Raw genomic sequence first — 21,038 nt, 5'->3', positions numbered from 1 at the left:
ACAGTGCTTTCCTCTCTTTTTTTATGTTGCTACTTTGGTTTTGTTAGTTCTATAATCCACGTCTGCCCCTGTATCACATTGTATTGGGTTTATATGGCAAAGTTTTGGTAGCAGGGGAAGATGAGGCTGCAGAGGTGGCTTCTGTGACAAGACACCAGAAACTTCCCCTATTTCCAATAGAACAAATGCCATCCCACTCCAAGATGGATTCACTACTGACCAAGGTTGAGCCCATCGGTGATGGCAGTAGCACCCCTGCAATAATATATTTAAGAGGAAAAAACTACTGTGCAACAGCCACTGTGAGAGATGAGTGATAACACGTGAAAGAAACAACCCTGCAGGCACCAAGTTGGGTGAAGAAGAAGGGGGAGGTGGTGCTCCAGGCACTGGAGCAGAGATTCCCCTGCAGCCTGTTGTGAAGATGATGGTGAGGCAGGCTGTCCCCCTGCAACCCATGCAGGACCCCATTCTGTAGCAGGTGAATGAACCCTGAAGGAATCTGAAACACATGTGCCAGAGAAGGGTCCTGGCAGGAGCTGCATCCTGGGGAGAGGACCCCACACAGGAGCACGCTTTCTGGAAGGACCTGTGCTCCATAAGGAGATCCATGCAAAGCAGACTGTTCCTGAAGGACAACATCCCATGGGGAGGACCCAAGCTGGAGCAGGGGAAGAACGTGAGGAGCTAGGAGCAGCAGAAAGAAAGTGTTATGATCTGGCTGAATTCCCGCCCCCCCTGTGCCACTGGGGTGGTGGAGGTAGAAGAGTCAGGAGTCAATCTGAGCCTGGGAAGAAGAGGGGTGGCAGAGGAATGTTGCTTTAGTTTTCCTTTATTTCCCACTGTCATACCCTGTTCTTAATTGGTAATAATTGGCATTAATTTTCCCAAGTCAAGTGTAGTTTTTCCATGACGCTAAATGGTCTGCCCAGCTAGTGACTCCCTTTCCTTGTCTTGACTCACAAGATCTTTCATTGTATTTTTTCCTCATGTCCTACTGAGGAGGGCTTGGTGGGTACCTGGTGTCCAGCAAAGGTCAACCTACCACACACATGTAGGCTTAAGATCCACCAGTTGGGAACCTTGGGATCTGAAGTACCTAGAGACTTGCAAAATATTTTCACTGACTTTTCTCTCATTCAAAATAGACTCAAAATACCCAAAAATGTTCAGAAATCAGTACCAAGAAAATGGGTCAGAGCCTAACTATCTTCTCCATAACAGCATCAGCACCTTGCACTTCAGAAGTAGAGGCTTAATTTCTCTACCATCCTTCTCGTGACCAGAAAAGTCCTACACATAGCTAAAAATTGCCCCATGTTTTAGGCCCATTTGATGTTCCTGGGTTCCTGACAGCTAAGCCTAAAATTACATTACCAATTGTATATCTGTGCCCAAGATTTACCTGATGCCGGGCGCCACATGGATTAGATTATTACTTTTTTTCTTTTTTTAAAACTTTGTTTTAGACATTAGCCATTCATACATTGCTTCTTAGATAATTTTAGTGGAAACTAGGGCAGTTTTCTCAAAGTAGCTTCTGCTAGCAGTACTAGCTCCGTGTTAGTACTGAGCCATGCAGCAAGCTGTACTGGAGAAATGATCTTCAGAAAAACAAGTGAGCAACATATGCATTCAAAAGTGTCCATGTCTGTTGTCCATTCAGTCACATGAATGGTCACCCGGCACAACTGGGGAAGCAGCAGGGGTGTGCATCGGTGATGTGTGGCAGCAGCAAGAAGGAGAGGCAATGAGTAGGATGGCCTCAAGCCTGTCCTGCCACTGAAGACTTGCTAAACTGCAGGACCAAAGATAAAGAGGAGGCCTTGCTTTAAAAGAAAGAGAAAGCCATACAAATAAGATTAAGGAGCAGCTATACTAAAATCCAAAGAAACAAAACATGCAGAGGACAATGAAAATATCCATTTTAGAAAACAGGCAGATAAAAAGTCTTCCTTTACCAACAGGAACCAGATTCTGATGCCAAAACAAATCAGTGGAAAATCTTGTGAAATCAGTATAAAGCTGAAGTCATTATTATTAGGTCGGTGCAAACAACATCAGATTCCAGCCAGCTTCCCAGAAGCTCAGAAAATCCGGGTCAGCTTACAATGCTAAGCATGATTACTTGTGATTGAAACACACCAATGTCCTCCAGAAAATACAGATACGTATACACATCTGCAAAAGGAGAAATTTCCCATTAACTATCACCACCAGAAAGAGGCATGATTAAGGTATTAATATGTTCTTTTGAATTTCTAGCTATCCTCTATCCCCTTCCAGAGAAATCATGAACATTTTCAATCCTGTGATGTGATGAGCACATTAAAAATATTTGCAACATCTCCTTTGCCCTTGGTGACCTTGTGAGTGTGCTTGACACAATGAATATACCGAAATTTATTAAGGTTCTGAATACTTACTTTAGTGCTTCCATGGCGGAGATGATTTTTCTATTAAGTGGTCTCGGTAATAATTTACTGGCATTTTGAGCTAAACAAGTACATTGATTTCTCAAGCATCTGCACAATTCCTGACACTTAAGATCTTAGATATTTTATATCACAACCATGCTGTGCTTCATAGGAAATGTCTTGTTAAACTTAATGGTAGTCCAGATATTTTTTTTTTTCCCTGTGTATTAGCATTCATTTTAAAACCCCTTCCACTAGCCTAAAATACGGCATCAAAATTAATAGACCACAGAGTTAAGATTGTTAGGATTTTTGGTTTGGTTCGGTTTTTCAGGGCAAGTACGTTAAAAAATCATAAACACAATTAGTTGATAAGATGCATAATTACAACACTAACTATATCACAAATTATAAACATGCCCACTTGAAAAGTCACTGCAGACACCATCACCTTTAGAAAGGGAATTCTAAGCTAAAAAAATACATTTTTGACAAACTGTATGGGTTGCTAACCCAGTGGTTTGTATAAATCTTGGAGTGATTTGCTTTCATATTAAAACACCTGGTTTCAAGTTGTAGCGTGAATGTTTTGCACAGTGTAACTCAAAAACTGCAAACCACAAGAACTCATGACTAATATGCAGCACATAAGCAACAAAAACAAAACAGTAGTACAAATGCAATGCAGTAAATCAAGACCAGATGTAACACATAATAAATCAATCAAAACTGCCAAAAATTACTAAATATAGTGAATTTAATTAAAGCCTCTGCTGTGTCTCTAGACAATTCAAGTATAAGCATTAGCATAGGCCTCCAGCTTTTTTTCCCCTCCTTTGTTTTAAGCTGTACCTTGGCCTACTTTTCTCTCCTCATTCAAGAAATATCCATGAAAAGCGAGAGGAAGAACACAGAGCAAATACTATGGAAGAGGGTGCCGCGTGGCAGCTGTAGCCAGGAGGCAGAAAACAGTATTTCTGAAAAGGGGAACATAAAGCCAGTCTAGCTCATCTCGTCCCCTGGAGATGATCAGTACAAATTATCTGTTGAGTAATATATATCTGTATAAATACATATATATGTGTTTTTCCTCCTCTGCCTCCCTTTACTATTCAGAGGGCACTCTGCAGGACAGATCCGCATTGCGTATTCTCACTGGTGCACACCTGCCAGTCCCAAGCAGGAGCTAAATAAAAAAAAAAAAAGCCCTGTGTAGCAGCACAGCTTTGGCGAAACCCCTGCCATGGATGCCATAGAGCTGAAAGAGGAGAGCTTTTGCTAAATTAGGAGCCATTGCTCACAAATTGGTGGGAATGTGCCCTCAGAAAACTGCTGTAGTGCACATCATATCTACTCTTTGAGCAGGTGTGCGCAGTCCAGGGCTGTGTACGTGGTTAACGGCTCTGTAGCATGGTCCATGAGATGCATCTTATAGCAAGCAAGCAAATGTATCTCCATGGAGCTGCTGTGCTAAATCATGATCACCACCTGCCCCAGCTAGCGCATCGTGCTGCATAGAGTACTGCCAGGAGCACATAACCCCAGAAGTGAAGAGTGGTGCATTCCGTTCCAGTAACGAAATGTGAAAATGTCTCCACTTCATGGATTCATCTACCTGAAAGGGCAGCCAAGTTTTCAGACTCTCTCCTAGGAAAAGTTGACAGAAAATAAGTTAATTTCCGTTTTTAAAGCTCAAATCTGGCTTCCAGACAGACACCACAATAATAAACCACTGTGGGATATTTTTGCTAAAAAAACCCCACGTAATCTATCAAAAAATGATTTCTGATCCCATGAGTCGCATTCCATCTACTAGTTACCACTGTGCATGCTTGACTACAAGTTAAGAAGATGATGCTTCTTGCATTAAGCATTTTTGCCTTGAGTTATTGACACATTTTAAATTATTCTGCTTTATGTCCATCCTTAATAGAACAGAAATCGGCTACAAAAGATCTTTATTAACTGACTGCCTCAGGTGCTGTGCAGAGATTCATGACTTAACAGCTCCTCCAAACAGACAGGCGTATAGCTTGTTTAATAGGCTTGTTCAACCCTTTGACATCTGTGAGGTATAAGTGGATTACGGAGGCTTGTTTGTCTGGCTATCTTTTTACACAGCTTTCCAAATAATTGTCACAAATATCCCTACTTCCTTAACCCTATTAATGAAATGTAGTAAATACCTAGCCTACCACTTCTATTGATTAAACAGTTGCTTAGGAAACACATAACCATTGCCACCCAATGCTACGTGCTGTGGTTCTGGTTTCACAAAGAGAATGGAGATACATCTAAAAGAAAAACAAAAGAAAAACTCATATAAGCCACACAAGAATTTCTTTTGTCACTGTTAATGATTTTTCTTTCTGTCATGATTTTTCTGAAGACAGGTTTTATGGGAAACATATGGATTCATTATTGCTGAAAATCAAGCTCGCTCCAGACAATCATTTATTTGCTTTCTAGAAAAAGCTATTTATGCAGAAAAATTACACTCTGGGAGTTTTAATAGCCATCTTGCAATCCTTGTAATGGCAAACTGGATCCTGCAGTAAAAACAGTCAACACAGGAGTGTTTCAGGAGCAGGATGAATGGAGATTACTCACACAAACAGGGCTGGCAGTTATAAGACCTGATTTTTTTTTCCTTTTCATAAACTAAGCAAAACCAAATAGCTATTAAGTAGACTAAATGTTTTCATTCATAATAGGAAACACTTAAAAGAATAATTTTTTTCCCCATTCAAAAAACAAACGTAGGGTAACAGCACAAGGTTCATGGAAAAACAAAAAGATGTCCTATGAAAAGCTATTAAAATATTAAATATTTATGCTTTCAAAGCTTTATCTATTCCACGTCCCCTTAACTATTTTAGCATGATTTTATGAATATTTAATGCTATAAAAACATTCTTTTTTGTGATGCTGTTGAAATATTCAACATAAAGGAAAACGTCATTTACAGCAGATGATTAACGTCCAAGATTCCTAAATCAACAAGCCCAGAGACCGGGGAACACGGGCAAAAGCAAGTTGCAGTCCTGAGTCTGAAACAGGATTGTTGTGTCCTTGAGAACAGCAGTACTTGTGGTACCGAGTACGGATTCTGGCTGTCCTACATGTGAAAACAAGGGGAGGCACGTGTTGTGGCGCTCGGTGGGGGAAGACGTGTGTGTGGCGTGATTCAGCGTCGCAGTGGCAGCGGTGCGAGGGAAGGGGGTGTGCTAGCTGAGCCGAACAAAAATGAACAATCGTGAAACAAATAACCCTTTGTGCAAAGGCAGGCACAGCCCAAACCAAACAAACCAAGGGGAATCAGAGCTCCAAGTGAAATATGCTTGCTTAAAGAGAGACTCTCCGGAGACGGACATTGCCTCCCTTCTCACGCTGCTGTAGCGTTTACCTGGCTTGCTGGGAAGCAGAGTGTGTTACATGGCAGCTGTTGACACCAGCAGACAACACTAAATGCCCCCAATTATTTCATTATTTATGAAACTTTTGCTGGGTGTAGTCAGCGGCTTCATGATGAAAAAGCTCCAACAATGAGGCCCTGTCAGATTTTTGGCAGAGACACATCCAAACACATAAAAACAAGTTTAAACACTATCGTTTATGCATAATTCTTTCTTGGCATGTGTCCTCAGTCACCACAATTTGCAGCCAGAAAACACTTACTTCTACTTTTTTTTTTTTTTTCACTCTGAAATAATCCGGCCAAAAGTCTATCTAATTCCCCTCCTCCCCCAGAAGAGAAACAGCCTTGTCAAGGGCTGGGTTGTGTGTGTGTTTGAGATACCAAGGTTTCCATTTACCACACAGCTGCAACCATCCAAGCAGCCCTGCCTGCTGCCAGACGCCTGGAGCCACAGCCCCGCAGCTGCCCGCAAGTGTCACGGGCGGCCAGGGCTCCACTTCTCTGCTAGACCCACTCTTCTCTGGTCACTGATCCACTCCTTTTGCAGGAAAACCCATAAAGCACATGCAGAATGGCGAGCTGTCGCCATGCCAAGTGATGGAGTCAGTGCAGACGAGGGGGACGCGGCACAGAGCCGTGAACACTTTGCAGAGGTGCACTTTGGAGCTGATTTACAGCTGGAAAGCCCTCTTGGTGCAAATAGTTCATAAAGCATATGACCTAAGTACTTGCCCACAGGGCCACAATAACATTTATGTAGCATAAATTAATGTGTTTCAACCGCTAATTCAATCTGGCTAACTTATTCCTCTGGTTTTGGCAGAGCCTGACCTCTGCAACGAAGTACGGGGCTTGTGGTGATGACTCACAGTTCTGGCTGCGTTGAGTTTTAGAGTCACACGCACCCTTATGAACAAAGACTGCTATTCGTCGAGCAGCCGTAAAAATATACCTCCAGAATACGTTTGGATCACTGCTAATTGAAACTTCCTTTTTATAGGAGCCTGATCAAAACCAGCTGTGGGAGTCAAGCAGGAACACATTTATATATTGCGTTAGAAACCAGACAAATTCAGAGAGAAGCAGCTGAGCGAATGCCTATAATCAGCTGGAGAGACACATATAACACACGATGGCTTGAGAATTCCCCAGAGGAAAATCCCTCACTGGATGTGGATTTTTTGCAAGTGTTCTCTTCCCTGATTCCCTCTTCCCTCAAAGGCTATATTTAAGTAGTGCCCCAAATTAGAGAGACCTTAGGTGTGCTTTTAATGATGCCATAACAGAGAACAAAAAGGTGAAGCAAATCTCTTAGGACAACATTCTTTTCTCTGCCTCTCTCCAAAGGTATGATCAGTGACATGCCTATATATAGAAAATCAGAGATGTAGCTGGCCATTTATAAATGTTGGAGGGGAAAAGCAAGTGAGTAGCAGTCCCCTGAACTGTAACCTCTCCAGCTACCAAGATCCCTTGGTATTAGACTGCTTATTCTGTTCAGGTAGTGAAGTCCTACTGAACTCTTAACACCAAATCCGTTCTCTTTCACCTACGACTGGTCAGATGACCGTCTCCTACCTTTTCAGATCCAGTTGTGCCTACAGCAACTGCTCATGGAGATCCACACATTCACAATCTTTATGGCTGATTACTGCAGCTCATTAAGCCTGTGACTAAAGCCATATGCTTTGGAAAAATTCCAGATGTACCAAGCCATAGCAGCCTGTCTGCTTAGCATCCCATAACCGTGAATACCTGAGCTTCTCTGTCTGCAGACGGGCTCCCCCTTAGAAATCAAACCAGCTCTAGATTCTTCTCATGACTTTCAACATCAGCAGTGTGACCTGCTGTGATGGCCTAAACCCCAACCTGTCCAAAAAGAGTGGGCAGCAAGAGAGTCTAAATGCCAGCTTAGACAGCTTTATTACTAATATGTTATTCATGATCTCTGTCAAAAAACAACTATATAGCATACATTGTGAGACTATAAGAAAGATAACAGTTCCCATGACTTAAAATGTTTTAATTCTTACAAACATAAAAATGGCAAAATCCAACAAGAGGGGAATCAAATGAAGAGGAATTCAGTCACCCTATTGTAAAAAATTTACATACCCCAGTGTCCTCTGTTTCAGAAGATCAGCCAACCCCATGTTTAGCACGCATTGCCAGGGCTAAGCAAAAGGACAGCATTTGTTGGTTCAGGTAAAAAGAAGACTGTTATCAGGAAAGAAAAAAAAAAAGTGTTCTCAAAATATGCTGCGATGGTTCTATTGCATTAGTAATCTTAGAAACCTCAGGCATGAGCCGAGTAAAGAGGACTTGCAATATCCTCTCTAAAGGCAACAACCTAAACTGTTGGATTAGTTACAGCAATGAAGAAAGAGCCTAAATGAATCATTGAGTGGCAGCTGGAACAAGACTGTGGCAGGCAAGGTCTGCAGACCATGAGTGTTTTTCAGATTAGACAAACTAATTTAGTCCAGGAAAACTGAATACTCTTTTGGGTACCTAAAATCTTCCTCAGGTGAGAAACAAAATAGGATGTACATTTTGGGGTGTCCTCTTTGAGTTATGCTTCCGATCAAGGTCATGACCTCTTGTTCCACTAAAACAAGACCAGACTTGTTCTAGTGTTGATTTAAGTAAATCACAGGAGTTGAAAAAATGGCTCAATTGAAAGACACAGACCCAAACAAAGCAACGTTGAAGAAGAAAATCTCCTTGGTTGCTTGTAACACAACTTAGTTCTAAATCCAAGAGTGCACAGTAGCAGGGGTCTATTTTTCATGAAATTTTTACTTTAAGGCTCATAGCACCTTCTAAGAGGTTTTAGAGGATATTCTACCTTATTTATATTTATCCCATGACTCTCTCAAGAGGACAAGGGAGCAATCAGCCAGGGAGTAATCAGCTTCTGCACAGATGGAGAGCACCTGTCTTACGACTTTTGATCTTACGCTTTGCTCCTCCCCAGTTTATGTTGCTCTAGAAGAAAATTTCAGTTAAGGGGAACCTCAGTGCTATAGGCAGAAATTTCACACAGACTGGTTTTTTACTGTAGGACTTTCCCTTGAAAGCATTAAAATTACTAATAAAATACACAATTAAAAGCAAAATTAATTTCTGTAAATTGGCTTTATCTCAGTGAATTCCTAACACACGCACTCACTTATGAACATAAGCAAAAACAAACAGGCAGTTAACCAAGAAAATAATAAAACTATTTCTGCCCCATCCTGAAAAAAGAAACAGAGGTGGCAAAAATAATGCTTCATAACAGTTGCCATCGTATTAGTATTGATTATCACCAAGGGATTATACATTTTCTCACTGTGACTGAAGAGAAGTATGTATTATATTCCCATTTAAGGCGCAATAGACATTTTATGACCATTGTGTGTTTTTACTCACTTGGGGCAAGTCTGTGAACATAACCTAGCTGTATGTAAAAGACTGTGCAATGAAAAATCACTCTGGTAAATACCTTGAAAGTTCCTAAGGCAAAGTATGGAAGATTTCCACCCTTTGCACTCCCTAATGCTATATAAATGCAGGTTTTGTGTTTCCTGTTGTGATGCTGGTAAAAGAATTGTGTTCAGTTTGCTGAGGCTATTGTAACTTTGGGCAATGAAAACTTTCTGGCTTCTAGATAAGTTTGCTACAAAGCACTTGCATGAGGAATTGCCCCTGCAGAGATTTGGGAGGCATCATGTAAACATAATGATGTTTCTCAATAGTGATAGTTATTGTATTATGCCAGGATCTAAGAACAGTTTCAATATCTTATCTGTTTCTGGATGTAGCTCTGCAGACAGAGCTAGTTTCATTTTGTGGATGAGTTCTGATGTTTTCACTCACACCAGCAGGAGTAGTACCACACAGCCCAAGTGAGAGTTTCTTCTATCACAAATTCTTCACTCAAGGCCTGCCACTGTATTACACTTACTCACTCTTAAGCCAATGCTACAATGACATGATGTGACCCAGTCACATCTTCTGGAAATTATGACTTCTGCCATTTCCAACCTCTTACCAAACAGCACACAAGCTCAAAGCCTTTCAAATGCAGTCCAAAGCTGTCTCTGTTTCTCATACAATTTCTTGAATAGAAAGTAGTGGCAAAGTTAATTGATGGTTACATTTCATAACTTCTACTCCTTTCCCATAAAAAAAACACGTCTATGGATTTTTTAGATGATTTATGATACTCATTAACACTGAATATCTTAAAGGAATATTAAGTGTAACTTTTTGAATGCAGAAGTAGACATTCTTAGAAGGAAAAGAAGAAATTATCAAATTGCAGGTGTAATAGTCAGCATTATTATGGAGGCTGCAAATTTCATGATGTCCATAATTAGTTCCATGTAAATATTGCATGAATGAAGCACAATGTAGTTCTTGTTTCAAAATAAACATATCCTCAGGCAGGAAGACAAATGTTGAATTTTCATGGTTACAGTGGCTATACATTTCTAACACCAGACATTGCAATTAATGACTGAAGCAGTCACTATGACAGATTTAAATATGACACATTGTACCCCTTAAAGACATGGATTTTAAAACACTTGACAAGAATGTCTCAATTTTTAAAAGCCATTTTTACCTTATACCATTAAGAAATGTATAAATTAAGTTGGTTTGTAAGGCTTTTTAAAATCTTTACACATCAATTTAATAGCATGTCAGGCTTGAAAGGGAAAAGTGTCAGACTAATTTGATAAGAAAGATATCAGAAGTGCATTTATTGAGAAATGTATAAGGAAACATTTTATTTTATTTTATTAATTTTATTTTATGCTAGGAAGGAAGAGGATAGAGAGAACTTTTGTAATCTGTGTAAATTACGTTGATTTTGTGCTATAATTCATCGATGCTGTGCTCACATAAAACATATATATGTTGAAGGGGAGGATTTTATGCACTTAATGTACTTATTTGCCACCTCTTTTGATCTGACTAGAGCTTTTCTAGTTTCATAACCCTAACATGCCAACCTCTGAGGTAAAAATGTGAAGGAATAATCAAAATGCAGTCCATTGAAGCAAATGGAAGAAAATCTATTATAAAGGGTCACCTCTTCTTACATTCTACATTAGTCCCATATAATGCAGAAGGGTAGGTTCTCATCTAGGAAATAACAGATCTTTTTACTCACAAAGTAAGTTGCCTGCAACTTTGGGGACAAGAACAGTTGAAAAAAGAGAATAAAAATCAAAAACTTTGTCTGGAGCAGGCTGAAGTCTGGACATCCACTGCTTTTTAAAGGGTTTCCAGCAGAACGTTAAATTAAACAACCTGAAATGCCCAAGGTAGGGAATCAAATGTAGAACACCAAAGCATACTCGACCAGAACTACTTCCAAACCTGGTGGATCAAAGCAAGATTTACACGGGTCTGTTGTCAGAGTTTGGCCTTGCATCTTGTCATTTGGCTAGAGGTCTAGGTAGACTTCAGGGTTTCAAAGGTCTGTCAGCAATTTTGGGTTTGTGAGGGAAGACTGAGCGATGTGGTATTATTCTTAACATGCTCCACTGCACATACCTCCATGGCTCAGTGGTGCCAGAAGGTGTCCTGGACTCATCACTTATGGTCAAGTGATTCTACAGAGAAAGATTCCTCCCTTCCTGGCATAGGTGAGTTATGGGACTTTTTCATCTTTTACATTTCCCCTCAAGTAGTTTGATAACAGCTGGTAGATTTGTTAGACAAATATACATGAGATCTACTCATTTGTATCTGTTTTAGTAGTTTAGCAGATTACCTGCTAACAGTACTGGAAGGCGAGACTGCCACCTTTTCCCTTTTTTCTAACGGTATTGAAAAGCAGCTGAAACAGGCTGACAAAAGCTGAGGACAAATGTTGCATTTTAAACCTGTCAGTGAAAAGGCATCTGAAGTACTGCCTCTCACGGAGCATACATGTGTCTGTTTTTTTCAATAACACAGCAATTTTACTTGTCAGTTTCCCTCCCCACCGGCTTCACTAAAAGCAGATCTAAAGGTAGCTTTGCAGAGGTAGATGGCATTTGAAAGCAAATCTGCCAGGATAAAGAGCCTGGCTGGACAAACAAGCCACAACCAAGACATCATGTCAACCGTGCCAAATAAACAGAACTACCAGCACGGGCATCAAGTCAGCGCAGACCCAGCAGAATGCCACTGTTAGTCTTCTGAGACAGCCTCTGCCCGAATGTCCAGAGAATAGAGCAGAAAATTTAGGGAGCATTTGGCAGGTAGAAAATCCCTGGAGAACCCCAACTGCACAGAACAGCGGCTCTTTTGCCTTCAAGCCTTGTGCTGTGCTTTTTGTCTCCTCCTCCAGCCCCACCACCCAGCCAGGAAGACTGTCATAATGTTGAAGAAAGAATTCCTGGTACAAATAGCCCTGAAAATGGACTTTTAGTAACACAAAAAGCAGTCCAGCTAAGATGGCATAGTTTATAGTTATTCTCCCTTAAAGTAACCTCAGGACATCCATTATTCTCACGCGGTGCTGAAAGAAAAACTCTTCATCCCCACATTACTGCATTTTTTAAAAAATTCCTTTCCACTCCAAAATAAACTAAGTTTTGCTTAATTTAAATTCTGTTCGTTTTTTTAATGTTCTCACTTCATTCTTTAATTAATGGAAACCCTTTTAATTTTAACCTTATTAGTGAGTGATGAAAACAAAGACTCTCGGCAACTTTATTGCCACTGTGAAATTATACTCATAGAGAAGCACATACTAAGAGCTTCATATTGTTTTCCTGCCAACCTTTTGATGAGGACTAGAAGCACCCACTTTTCTGCTAGAAGAGCACACCATGTGTTTACACTTACGTCCATGGGAAGGGCTGCAACCACGCAGGTTCCTGGCACTGCTCATGAACCAAGGTCCTCATACCTGAGCTCCAGCATCCCTACTTCCTCTGGAGCAAAGTTCAAGCACAGGCATTAGACCTCGCAGAGAGGACATCTGAGGACTCATAACCTCTCTACTTTCCCTGGGGCTCAGTGAGAAGGCTATAACTTGGGACAGTGTTTTCCGATCGCTGTTCTGCCTGACTTAAAGCAAGGACTTGGGCATACAGATGCCTGGGATACCCTCCATGCCTTCAAGTTGTTAATTCAATGTGATATACTGCTGGAGTTTTCTCTAATCACAAGCAATAAACACTGTACGAGATGCTTATGCTTCCTCAAGGTTCTTCATGTCTTTCTGTGAATGTCATCAGAGAGGGTAAGGGAGGAACAGTCCAACTTTTTCCTGATGTGACCATATTCGGGATAGAAAAAATCTAAATTAACAAACATTAATAACTTACATTCAAATCAGAAAGTAAGATATGTTTTCATAGATCCTTGAAAGAACTGACAGATTCTTATGCATAATTTGAAAGTAATTATTTTAAAACTCTCATTTAAATTATTTATGAAGATATATATATTTACATCTCAACTTCCTCATTATCAATATCAGGGAAAAGGTTACTCTTTCTATTAAAACATGTTGTTTTGTGGGGAAAGACTTCTGCCATTTTTGTGACATAATTTATTTCTCATAAATTCCTTTTATCTACTGTATTTCCCAAATCTGTTTGAAGTTCAGACAGCTCTAGACAGATGAAGTCACTGGTATATATTTAAAAAAAACACCTTTGAAATATAATCAATACTTTCTGCATGATTCAACAAGAGAGTCTCTAAAGAGGAAATACAATTCCTTTGTGTTCTCTTGAATTATGCTTTTATCTGGCTTTGTGACCAGTTGCAAAGTTTGCACCTTTGACTTTGGGCAACTGAAATAATATGGCTCATATTGCTCAATAAATCTTCTTCATGAAATGTAAACAACAAACCTACTTTAGAAAAAAGATGCCTTTATAGGTGATGTCCAGGCTTCTGGAAATATTTAGGTCATACTTCATATATTTGGAGGTTTACTGTAGGTCTTTACTATACGTTCTAACAAAGTATTACCTCATTATCATAATGAATGATATACCTGTTTAATGGAGCCTATCCTATATTGCAGAATCTTGTGAAGTTCATGTCCAAATTATTAACAATATTTCCACTTGTATTGTACGTAGACAATATTTTTTAATTTTGTTCTTGTAGTTATTTGTATTAAAGTGGGTTATTAATAGAATACTTTTCAAACGGGAGGCAGTTATCTGAAGGTAGTTAAAGTTAACCGATTATTGAGATGCAATCCGGCTTCAGCAGTGTCGGTGGTAAAGCTGTCAGGGACTTCATGGCAACAGAACTCAGCTGTGACGAGCTAAAGAAACTCCAGAGAAAGGGCACTCTGGACTTACACGAACAGATAGTGCAGTATATAGCCTTTTGTGTTTAAATAATGACATTGTTGTCACAGTAAGAGCCTTCACAGTTGTTGTTTCTAAGCATACAGAACTACAGGTTGTTGCTTACATGCACTAGGTAAAAATGTTTTAAAAACCAATGAATCTACCTACAAAAAACAGTTTGCAGTTTAACTCGCTATATCACACTGTTTTCTTCTTCCAGTGAAGGATATCAGCCTGCATTCCTACCAAACAAGTGAAGAGTGAACATGGTGGGTTAGGACACAGGGAAGCAGTGAAGATGCTGCTTTCCTCAGTACATGGTGCTGCAAGAGAAGCTGTGTAATTTATGGCAGAGATAACAACAGAAGCAGTATGATTTCCTGCTGGCCGGTAAAACTGATTCAAGCCTTCAAAACACCATTGTAAATCTTTTCCTCACACAAGTTTTCTGCAGAAACATTGACACACCATGGTCCTCCTTCACTCAGAGAGTCTACACATTGCTGTCGACATCAAACTTCCCGACCCCTTTCAGGATGCTCAGCCTCACCCCAAGCTGCATATGCTGACTCCTCACTTGATGCTCCTGCTCTCCCCCTGCCAGCATCAGTGCTCTTCTGCAGCTTCTGCAGTGTTTTCCTTTAGATGCATAATTGCAATTTGTACGACTGTAATAGGGCTTTTGTGGGTTTTCCAAATTTTTGAAAGGCAGGACATAACCCTGAAGTGTTTGCACTCCTTTATTTGTGTAAGGAAACAAAACAAGTGTTAGGCTGCAATCACAAATTGAGAAGATGCAGCAACCAAGCTTTCTTCTGTGTTAAATCAGTAATCTTGCACTGGAAATGTTTCTCTTCATAAACATGCTCTGAGCAGAGAAAGCAGTTTGACCTCATGCACTCAGAACGTTGCTGAAGTTCTAGAATTCATGAGTTAGCATTAACTTCTAGCTTACCCTACTGCCTAGAAGAAATCATAGCACCACTTGGCATTTCCTTGTCCTTTGCTAAAATACTGGGCTGAGATTCTCACAATTTTTAAGCTAGATTTGTGACACTGTCTCTCCACCAACGCTAGCAACCATGCTATTTATCCAGTGTTTAGAGATACATGAATGTTGTCTGCTAAAAGTTACTGGAAGAAGCATTTTAATAACAAGTTAACATGGTAACATTAACGAAAGCTGTACTCAAGTACGATGGGAAAAGGAACTTCACATCCTCCCTGCCTTTGGGACATTTTCAACTAGTCTTCCCTGCTGTGTGGAATTCCAGACAGGCCTTCCCCTTCAGTTTTGGTTCTTAAAGTATCCAGATACAACACTTATCCCACACTAGAGTTTATGGCCACGAGAAAAAGTCTGTTTCAAAAAATATGAAGGGGAAATGTGCAAATATTTGATTTGTTAGGTTAAGGTTGGTATTATTGGATGAGTTGTGTTGGTCTCATTAATAAAGAAAACTTTATTTCTCCAAGCCAGCTGGAATCATAAAGGCAATTATGTGACAGTTTAAATGAAACCAAGTCATTTTCTGTGGATTTTATTTCTATTTCTAATGATTACTAGTCACAGGAATAATATCCCCCTGGAAGAAAAAATAATTAACCCACTTACCCGTAAAAAACACCAAACCAAACCAAACAAAAAAATAAAAGAAACTCTTTAGTTAGAGTTTAGTCCTGACAAAAAAAATTAAGGCTAAATGTTTAGTTCAGGAGAAAGGGTATGTTTAAAGAATTTATGTATTTAAGAATTTAAAGAATTTACATGCTTGAAGCATTTATAGCTTTTTCTTTTGTCATTGAAAACCAAGTATACAAAAATATTATATACATCCGTTTTATTTTTCCTGAATGTAATGTGGGTAATTATAATTAGTAAGCTTTTGCTTTTTATGTAGCAGTGTAATATACTGTTTAAAATGAATGTTCAGATCAAATACAAAGTATGAATAAGGTGAACTGTGTCAGCATATGCACATACTATCACAGGCAGTTTCCAGAAATGTATTTGCCATACAAAAAATTTCCTTTTACTTCAAAAGAGTCGGGTAGTCTTCTACAGACAAGACACTGAATATTTCTCTTGCTTGTAAATGGTGCAGTTTCAAGGGCATTATGCAACATAGAGCATTTGATATCATTTAAAAGATGCGTGTGATTACAGTAAGAACCAAAACCAGAAGAAAACCTACAGATTTGTATGAGATTGTAAATTTGGAATCTAGCCAGTTTCATTAAAAAGATCTTTAAAGTTCATAAGCCTACACATCCTTTCAGATGACATAGGGATGATATATAGTCGTGTATCAGAACTCATCTTAATATTTTAATGCAAAACATTGCAAACAATATTATTTCTTTGTATTTATTGCAAATCTGACAAATATTTTTTGACAAAAACTAGTAAGTTTTGTCTCTTTTCAGCTGAAATCTTTATAAAAATTGTTATTAAAAAATGAGCATCTATTCTCCTAAGTTGTTTATAGAATACTTTTTGTAAGCAATTATTATGTTGTAAATGGTTCATAAAACATGCTGTGGTTTTGACATAAAAAGTCAGAGGTGTTTTGATTATTTTCTTTTTGAACAAGAATGAACATGATTCTTACAATTATATCTGTACTTTGCATACTCATTGTTTTGAAATCAAGACTATTCTTCACTAGTATTTATTAGTTTTTATTTTATGTCTTAGTGTTTTCTTTAAAATAAACTAGAATAACCTTCCAATAATTGCTTACGTTTAAATTAAGAAAAAAAAAAATAGGAAAAAGCAAGTATGTAGAATGAATTCCTGGTAAAAATCTAATGGACACAGGTTTGTTTAAGCATCCCTCCCATAACTTAGAGGTGCTACTGCAATTTCATGTGAAATGAAACCAAAGAAAATATTCATATGAGCTTTTAAGAGGTGAAAGTACTGTATTTCTTATACTTCTGTATTAGATGACATCCAAATGGTTTAAACAGTTGTTTCTAACATTAATCCAAACAAGTCTAGTAGTCAACTATTGACTGTCCTGGATTTTTTTCAAAAATTCCTCGTTTCATCTAGGCTAGAGATATCACTAGATTAACTTTGCATATGATAATTTTGCTAACACATCTTCCCAGATCAAATTAAGCTTGAAAGTCTGAAGGCAAACAAAGAAAGTATATACAGCCAACAAATGCACATAAAAAGATGAATAATTTCTCACACAAACAATATTGTGATGATACAGGCATGCAAATGCGAAAAGAATGTAAAAGGCGTTCTGTATGTGAGGTTGATTGTGAAATAATGATCAGAGAGAGAAACAAAGTTATTAAAGTGTAGATGAGGTATTGGTGTTTTCCCTGGTTAATTTATATTTTGTAAAGAATTTCTTAAAAAAGTACTTTTATTCTATTAAACAAGATAGCAACACTTTTAAGATGGCTTTTTGATATATTTTAAGTTAAGAAACAAATAGTTGCCCAAAAGAAGGTGTAATGAACACAACATAAAGGGTCTAAAATTCAAGATTCCCTTTGCACTGAGCAATCATTATTAAGGTGATATGTTTATTGTTGGTGCTGAATTAAAAAGGATCATCTCTGAACCCAATTTCCCCAAAGGTCAAGGTTTTAGTTTATCTCCCTTAGAAAATAACGGATCTGACGTTATGTTCAAACCAAAAGATGTTGTTCTTATACCTTTGGGACTATTCACAGTGAAGGTTTTTGTTTCAGCACGTTTCTAATATTTATGTAGTCTACATTGTAAACATGCCAAGCTCTTAGGAGAAGCAGACCACTTCACTCTGTGCAACTTAATTTTTTCAGAGAAGCAGAAAGACACATTCAAGTTCCTTTGAACAAACTGCTAGTTTGTAAATTACCAAAATGAGAATTTGTGTAGTTCTACTTTATATTGAATTGAGAAGACACCATCAAAAAAAAATAATTTTCACTCTTGAAGATGTTAATTTATAACATTTGAAGTTTTTATGAAGTTCTTACTTTATAAAATAACTTTTTATCATTCATGTAACTATAGCCATGTTAGTTTTTCTTTTTTTTTTTATTTCTAACCTAGTTTTCAAAAAAAATATGAATAGCTCTATGTAATTTGGGGTACCAAACATCATTACTCTAAACAACGGGTTTAGCTGAATAAAAAAAGAAGACGACAATTATGAATTCTGTCAAAAAGTCAGAAAATTGAAGAGCAACAGAATTTGAACATTAGGGTTTTTAACTTTAATCTCTGGGACCCAGTGAAAGGATTTGAAGAAGATATTGCAGTAACATAGGTTAGTACTAATAAATGGACTCAGACTTAAAGAAGATCCATCAAAATGAGGTAAGGAGTAGGAGCACAAACATATTAGGTTAGAAGTGAAAGACATGATTGTGCAAAGCATCAAGTCTTTCAGGTGTAAGGCAAATCCCAAATCAAACAACCAAAACATCATGCTACAACTGAAGACAGTTCCAAAACATCATCTGCACCAGAACACATGCATACACATGTGCATCGAGGGTACCTCGCCAGGGGACACTGGACCCATTCAAACCTCCTCTTACTGCCCAGCCTCATGGCCAGAAGCTATGAGTGGACCTGGGTGTGGTTCAGGACCCAGCTGGTGGGGAGACCTTCTTGTTCGTGTGACACCACCAAACTGAGACCCCCTGAGGTCTGGCGCTGGGACTCATGTGGACTTCATGAAGCCCGTCTTCCAAAACAATGAGAGGCTGGCTGCCATGGTACCTAGGAGGGAGCAGTCTTGATTTTGGAAACTGTTTCCAACCTGCATAAGAGTCATATCCTGCTGTCTTCTGTGGTAGTTCCTGAGGTCTATATTCATTTGGCGAAAGGAGCAGATTAAATAAATTTAGTGCACATGACAGTAATGGGCTACATTGGACAGATTAGACTATACCACAGTATAAAGATCTTGTTGGTTTGGATGTGGGATTTACAGTGAATGAATGAGCACATTTCTACAGCACAAATAGGCAAATGACAAATAAATGGAGTTAATTTTAAAAATATGCTTAATACTAAATCTGAACAGTAATTTTTATTGGAGAGTCACTTCATTAGGACCTGTAAGATGTCGATGGATTTTTTCACTTGATTATGCAAGAATATTTAAATCTCAAATATATAATATATTTTGAATCAAAAATAACTCCAAGTCACATGTCAATACGTCTAAATGGAAGTCTAAAAATACACTACACACTGGAACAGTGAAATTGCACTAGGCAAGCTGCAAATACCAAATTGAAACAGAGCAAGATCTTAACAATTTGTTTCCTCTTGGCTGAAACCTCCACTGGAGTGTTAGTGCACATGTCAAGTAAACAAATGCTAGCTGACAGGGTTTTAAAGTAAACCTGCTTCATAATGGTCACTGTCTCACCAGAGAGCAAGAATGAAATAATTTCTTCCTTTAATTTTCTGAGAATATATAAGGGATCAAATCCCTTCCATCTTTTTCAAACAAAATTTGCTTTCAATTTGAACTAATTTTCACTTTACTGCATTTCTTACAGCAGTGCAGAATCTTGCTTGCTTAGAATGCAGTACATGGAAAGTGCTTGCTAATGGCACTATCTTCCTTAAACCAGTCTAGTGCAGCTATACATTTAAAAGGACTGACCAGTCACAGCAGAGCTAGGCTTGTGTTTAGATAATGGATTTGGTGTTAACACTTATTTTTCAATGCTAATGCCAGTAACATTGCCCAAAGTTTAAGACCTGTCTGGCTTAAGTTAGAATGCTTGATCAGGATTCAGGATTTTTACTTCAGTATTGAAGATTTTGATCAAAAACAATTTTTTATAACCCAGACTAATAGTTGTCATGAGAAAATTTCTATTTGTGAAAAGTTAGCCAACATATCATGATAGAAATGTGCTCCAATATTAAATTCTTGAGATTATCCTGAAATCCTACCAATCTTTCACTAAGAGCATTGGAATATTGTGTGTTTCAAGCAAGATGAAGGTAATACATATAGATTCTGATATTTGCATTTTTTAGAGAGAACTGGAATGTTGCTATTAAACTGCAACACCTATCTTTAGAAAGATCTTCTAAAAGTATGGAGATTCATATGATTACCTATATTTAAAATAAAGCTGGAAATTATTAAGGATTATAATAGACCATAATTGAATGAACTGATAATACCTGGCAGATTTAATTTTGCATACATTTATATGCATGACCACATATTTTACAGAATCTTAGTGGTTGGAAGGGACCTCTGAGATCATCAAGTCCAACCACAAAAAAAAAAAAAAAAAAACCCAACACCAAACAAATACAAAACACACCACACCAAACGCCCACCAAAAACACCGCACCCACCAACTAAACCCCACACTCAACACCTCACCATAAACCAATAACCTTGGGCACTAGAGCATGCCCTGAAGAGCCATGTCTATACGTTTCTTAAATACCTCCAGGGATGGTGACTCCACCACCTCCCTGGGCAGGCTGTTCCAGTGCCTGACCACGCTCTCAGTAAAGTAGTTCTTTCTAATATCTAATCTAAATCTCCCTTGCTGCAACTTCAGACCATTTCCTCTGGTCTTGTCGTTCGTCCTTTGGGAGAAGAGGCCAACACCTGCCTCTCTACAACCTCCTTTCAGGTAGTTGTAGAGGGCAATGAGGTCTCCCCTCAGCCTCCTCTTCTCCAAACTAAACATGGCCAGTTCCCTCAGCCTCTCCTCATAGGACTTGTTCTCCAGGCCCCTCACCAGCTTGGTGGCTCTCCTCTGGACACACTCCAGCACTTCAATGTCCTTCCTGTAGTGAGGGGCCCAAAACTGAACACAGTACTCGAGGTGAGGCCTCACCAGTGCCGAGTACAGAGGCACGATGACTTCCCTACTCCTGCTGGCCACACTATTCTT

The sequence above is a fragment of the Calidris pugnax genome, unplaced genomic scaffold (assembly GCF_001431845.1).
Source record: "Calidris pugnax isolate Ruff unplaced genomic scaffold, ASM143184v1 scaffold59, whole genome shotgun sequence".
Lineage (NCBI taxonomy): Eukaryota > Metazoa > Chordata > Aves > Charadriiformes > Scolopacidae > Calidris > Calidris pugnax.
Note: the sequence above shows the minus strand (reverse complement) of the source record.